Source organism: Enoplosus armatus, chromosome 11, assembly GCF_043641665.1.
Source record: "Enoplosus armatus isolate fEnoArm2 chromosome 11, fEnoArm2.hap1, whole genome shotgun sequence".
NCBI classification, from domain to species: Eukaryota; Metazoa; Chordata; class Actinopteri; order Centrarchiformes; family Enoplosidae; genus Enoplosus; species Enoplosus armatus.
Window position 1 is genome coordinate 13538667 of NC_092190.1, and position 5687 is coordinate 13544353.

Consider the following 5687-nt stretch of genomic DNA (forward strand, 5'->3'; position numbering starts at 1 on the left):
GTTGTCTTTATTAAAGAAGTCATTGCCTTCAGTGAGTGCAAACATGATGCAATACAGTTTTTTTTTTCCTTGTATAAACTGCTGAACTCGGATCCCGTGGAATACAGCCTGTTTTTCACAACAGGTAAAACGTGATCACCGTGTGTGACGCAAAGCTAAGCACGTTACAGTAGAGCACCTGTGCTGCACGTGCGAGCAGTGAGTGAGTTTCATTCCCCACTGGAGCAGCGACATGAAGACCAGGTTTCAGGGTTTGAATTGGAGACTCCACTCCACTAAAAGGGGAACAAGGTAAGAACTGCTGTAAACACGTCAGGTCATTTCAAACGTATTATTGAGTCGAGTGAAGCTGGTGCAGAGAGAGCAGGAAGAGCTGCGACGGTGTCACATTTTCAGTCTTTCAAGTGTTTTTTTGTTGTTGTTGTAGTTGAACAACGTTTACCTAAGTTTTTATTTTAGTGAATTGCAGGTCTTATTGATTTATAATGAAAATGAGTCGCTCACTACGAAGAAGTCTGGCAATAGTTAACGTTACGGTCCGAAAGGTCGTTAAAGCCTTTGAAATAGTTGGACAACGGGACAGAACTTGAGCTTTTCTTCGTACAACACTTAGCAATGATTGTGATAGCTAACTAGTTGAAACACATCAAGGTCGTGCTTTCTCCCACACGTTTCTAAATGAGGGATACGAATGGGCAGACCTCCCGGACATGCAGTGGATATTATCAAAGCATATTTAATGCTAACATCCTCCCAACTGTTATCCATTATTTCTACCAAGCTCCATGAAATGTCTAAGCTAGCAACATATCCCATGTTAACAGCGTCAACCCAAGTGTTGAATTCGACACCGTCGGTGTTTTTAAACGTTAACGGCAGCCAACGTTTGTTGTTCATGAGCATGAAGGGTTGTGTGTTTAACTTCATGTAAACAACATATATCACACTTTTCAGATGTCATGTAAAATAAAGACGGCTGTGAGTAAATATGACCTCCCAGAATTAACATGTTTTAATTATCATTATGTTCATTTCATTTACCTGCAGTTTCCTAGTTACTGTCAGTGTAATGAAAAAAACAGACCAGACAAATGTCATTGACTGAGCACCCATTTACATCCAATGTAATTCTCTTTTTGGCAGCATATTCTGCGTTCCTTCAGCAATTCAGTGAGAAGAGGATATTAGACAGTATGTCATTTGAAAAGGGAATAATTTGATTTTCAAATGTGTCACAAACAAAGCTGTCATCAAAACACACAGCCAGGAGGAAAAAGAAAACACACTATCACAATTTTCAGCATGTTAAAATAGGATAACTCGCTGGAAAACGATACAGTTTTGTATCTGACAGTTGCCCTTGCTTCTCCACAACTTTTTTATAACATGCCAGAAATTATGCATTGAATTCAAGTGAGAAATTTCAGAATGCACAAATAATTATTCTTGCAAGTGGTGAGAAATGACATGATCGCTGACATCTCACATTATAAATGGGCTAGCGTGGATTTCGTCTGTAAAGACACGGCTGCAGCACAAGTGTTAGCCAGCCACCCTCTCCCTGTAGTCTCCAACAGCTGCTATGCCTCTCTCCATCGCATTCCACATAAGCCACCCGACAGAGTGCACAAATGTTGTAACCTTTCCATTTCATTAGATGGATAGAGTGCATCGAGCTGAACTGGACAGCTGTAGTTTGACTTAAACTCATGAGGTTCTTTAGCATGAAAGGTTTTGTCTAAGTTGTACATCAGCTGGTGGACCAACAGACCAAAACTAATTTTCAAAAGTAAGAGGAGCCCAATAGTAAGTGCTGTTTTAGAAGGGCTGTCTTCTTGAAAATGCTGGGGTCTGAGGGAGATGGATTCTCCAAACAGTTCTTTATAGTAGCAATAGAGCATCCAGGGGATCTTCATTGTTAGTGTGCTAGAGGGCAGTTGTGTAACATGGGCCATAACATAGCCTATGGCAGTTGAGGTTTTTCCTCTCCACCAGATCTAACCTCTGAGCTAATACAGAGGTCTTACCTGTTGTTACAGCTGTGACAGGGACACACCCAGCAGCCGCAGGTTGTTGGCCACCATTGCCAACTGTATAGCAAGGTGGAATATCCAGTTTCCACCGTCTCCTTGTCCATGCTCTGCTGAGGGGTGGCCTGCAGGACGGCCTTTGCAAAAGTGAGGAGGTGATAAGTTTGGATGAGGTGCTACTACACTTTGCTTCACTGTTTTAATCTGAACTAAAACAACAGTGGTAGTACTTTCTTTACTACTAACACCTTATAAGCCTGGCAATTAGCATAGTGGCAGGCCAGCAACTCTTGGCGCTGTGGCACTGAAAGCAGAGCTGCTAAGAATGGCAACAACCAGAGTCTCATTAGGCCAATTAATCTGTGCCCATGATGTCATTTTTGGCACTTACCATAAGTACAGCTCCAACAGGGTGGAATTTCCTAAATTCCTAAAAAATAATTTAATAAATGATATTAAAAGGTAATGAGTCTGTCATTTAAAAACAAAATAATGCAATTGAATAATTGATTGGCACATTTAATGATGATTGTATTACTTTTGTACCAAAAGTAAAGTGATCTCAATGTGTGAAACCTAAACCAAAATGCATTACAGTTACATTACACTACAGCACGTGTGCACAAGAGCAAACAAGGAGGCTGAAACAATTTTCAGTGTAGCATGGAAACTCTATGCAGATGTTAGCGTTAAGTGGACAAGGACAATCAATCATCAATATGAGGGAATCAATTTAGCAGTTTTTGGTACAAAACCGTTGCAGTAAAAGAAATCTACCTATTTTCCAGTTAGTCACACTGACTCTCAAAGTTTTGCTTAGCAACAATTCTTTGTGCAACCTTTCTTATACTTTTTTAAAAACTGTCTTACGGTTATATGAAACACTGTTATTAAGTCCCTAAAATAGATTTGGCGTTCATCCTACACCAATGTAATTAGCATTTGCATTGACTGATACCAAAAGAATGTGTTCCAGGCTATGGGTTATTTCTGGCCCTCTCATGCTGCCTGGGGTTTCTTGTCCTTGTATCAGTCCACTGGAGGACCTTAGCTAAACCATTTGTCTACACCCGTCTCCTGCTGCTCTCTGCTCTCCAGAATCAATCTCAAGAAACTAACACTGACACTGCTGGTTTTACCTCTTAAGCCAGAGCAGCACTGGCACACCGAGGTGCAGATTTGTCTGGTGTTCAGTTGTTTCTCTTGTGTTCATGGCATGCATATAATAGTGCTTGTGTAAAAAGGTAACCCAAGCCACCTAGAGCTGTGACAGATGCTATGGTAGGTACATGTCTGGGAGAGTGGATTAATGGAGACAGAAAGACACAGGTCATACAGATCAGTCTGATTTCCACCTCCTAGCAAGATATTTCCTTTGAGAATTAAACCACACAAAAGATACATATTCAAGTAGATGAAATTCATGTCTTGAATCATTCTGAGATGCAACCTTGTACTGTTTTCCTTACTCTGCATTTCTTCCTTTTTTTAAAGTAAAAAGAACTGGACCACGGCCCCTGTTTGTCATATTTACCAAAGTAATCAAGTTAACTTTGTCTTCTGTTAATGTTGTGAGGTATTGCTTTAACCCTATGCTGCCTGTTAGTCTGTATCTCCAGTAGCCTGTCCTCCCTTGGTCAGACTCTGTTACACATTACCTTTCAGAAAGATGTTATCATCCCCACCATCCCCCACATGGAGCCTGTCACTGAATGACACAGCCCACAACACAACCAATCTGCTGGGCTGGCTACTCTGTACAACCACATGCCTTCTACAGTGTACTAAGTTTAAAGTGCAATTTGGATCCCTGTGCGAAGTCCATGACAAAAGAACAGTTTGTTTTATAGTACTGGCGGCCCTCCCGGACTCATTACCGAGCTAAAGACACCCCCTTTGTGTAAGTGTGCTTTGTGTGCACATTTACTGCCTTCCAGGTTGCAAAGGGAACTATATCAAAAAGCAAAACAAGGGAAATGAAAGCAACAGCATTAACAAAAGACTTGAGGAGGCTGAGCAAATTAGTTGATTATGAGTACGCTACTGTGTCAGAGCAAGGATGACTGTTTTGGGAGTCATTGTGTTAAAAATATCTTTATTGTGGTGGATCATGTTTGGGTAGGAGGGATCGTTTTGCCCCACTGGGCCAGCCTCGTGGGCAGCAGATGAGCCAGAGAGACACTGTGTGTGTGTGTGTGTGTGTGTGTGTGTGTGTGTGTGTGTGTGTGTGTGTGTGTGTGTGTGTGTGTGTCTGTGTGTGTGTGTGTGTGTGCGTGTGTGTGTGTGCGTGTGCGCGCTCTGCTGAGCTGTGAGCAGAGGAGCCCCGCCAGCCAGCTTTCTCTAACTGTGCTCTGCACACACTCCAGTCCAACAGCTCGTCTCTTCTCTCTGCTCCAGATGATGCCTTGGATTTAGCTGGCCCACATGAGTGATATGAATAACACACTGGACAAAATACACACTTCTGGAAGCCTCGGAGAGAAAGCAGAGATTTTTCAGAGTGGCAGTGGTAATGTGAGTGGCTTTTCCAGCCCAGCCCTCATCCCTTTGCGAGCTCCTTTCCTAACACCAAATGCCCAGAAGATCAGGACTACGCTCTGCAAGGGGAACAGGTATGACTCTTCTTTACACTTGCCATGAATGACACCACTCTGTTTCATGAGATTAAATTAAGATAAATTCACTTCCACTTAAACTGATAGTATTTTCTACTGTACACACTACTGCTCACAGTGTGAGCTGCCTTAAAGAATAGTACACTCTTTGTATTTGCAGGAGTGAGACACAGAGGTCTATTCGAAAGCTGTAGCATAGACTTTGTACCTGTAAACACAATTGGCTCGACCCAAACGCAGCTGTCAATGAAGTGTAATGTATTATTTCAACAGTGCAGTTAAAGACCTGGAATCAAATCAAGCACCTGTTAGTTTGTGGGAGATAATTAGTAACTCAGTAACTGCTGTGTTTACTGAGCAGTAAAGAAAGCGTCAGTCAGAGAACAGCACCTTTCAGACACTGAGGCCCTCTCATCTGCAAGTGTACTAAAATCTAACTCTTTCTTACCTTATGATGAAAATGGAATATTGTATTTTAGATATGTTCACAGTTTTATAGATGTTAGTTGACTGCAAGGACATGTTAAATGCATTTTAGAAGTAAAGTACAAAACGTTCCTCATGGTTTCTCTGTAGTGTTAAATCTTCACAGATAAGAATGCAGCAACCCTTAGGAATTGTGATGAGTGACACATTTATAAAATATTTTGAGATTATGACAAACAAATTGCTTTACTCTTTGATCACGTGCATTGCCTGCCATCTTATCTAAGTCTGATGGTGAGTGGGGTGTGTCGTCTGGTAGTTGAGAGGGTCCATGCAGAGACGGCTTTCTGTTTCTGTCCGTTTGTTTATCACCTGCTCCATTTATATTCCTCATTCCTCTACATGGGACACAGGCAGCAGAGGAACCAGCAATATGTTGTAACAGCTCTCTAAGCTACAGGTTGTGAAATCAGTGTAGTATAAAGTCTAATACATCATTACAATGTTACAGTCTGGACTGACTCTTACAGGCAACGCAGGGAGACAAGTGATCTATTGTTCGTATTAATCTTTTTAAAAGCCTGATTTTCCACAGAAAGTGCTCCCTAAGTTTCTC